The sequence below is a fragment of the Seriola lalandi genome, unplaced genomic scaffold, assembly GCF_002814215.2.
Source record: "Seriola lalandi dorsalis isolate HSWRI2012SDOR001 ecotype SW California unplaced genomic scaffold, Sedor1 jcf7180002054887, whole genome shotgun sequence".
Taxonomy (NCBI): Eukaryota; Metazoa; Chordata; class Actinopteri; order Carangiformes; family Carangidae; genus Seriola; species Seriola lalandi.
The window spans coordinates 87,077-87,814 of NW_019525439.1; positions in this window are offsets into that span (position 1 = coordinate 87,077).

Consider the following 738-nt stretch of genomic DNA (forward strand, 5'->3'; position numbering starts at 1 on the left):
GTAATAGTATGGGTGTTTTATTTTGAAGGTCTTCCGGTAGTTATGTCGTATATTCATTTCGGCGATTTTACTTTCGCGGGCTACAAACAAAAGGACAGTGATCAGATTTTACCCTGCAGTAAAGACCTTCATTATTTCATAATTAAGCGCCTAGCTGCGGCGGGAACAAGGTATTGTGTCATTTGATTTGTTTAATTTGAAGTAATTTGAGATTTGATCGATTTAATGGCAGGAAAGTTGTAATTTACTGACATGTTGACAGTAATGCTAATATTCACTATATTGATGTTTGTAATGTCACAGCAATGCAAGCTTTCTAGCCCCTCTTGTTCTTATGGCAAATGTCAGTTAATATTTGTTTGTTTCTGTAAGAACTCGTTTTATTTCATATATCTGTCCTGTAGCTGTTGCATTGTTCAATGAAAAAAGGGTTTAAAGAAAAGTAAAGTAAATTTATGTTAAAATCAGGATAACGGCTTCTGGAAACATCAGTACTCTTCACCGTGTCTGACTGGGGTTCGCTTCAGTAAAAGCTTCTCCCTCATTGATCCTGACGACCTGTTGCCTCCATGACAGGTGATGATGGAGGGTCATCACGACGCGCCTGCTGCTGCCACTGATACATCACATGCTGTCCACGTGGATTCATCAAGCAGCACAGACTTGATGCAAAGGTCAAGTTCAGTCAGATTCACTGACATTGATGCAGAACTGTGAGTATTGCTTTATTAATATACA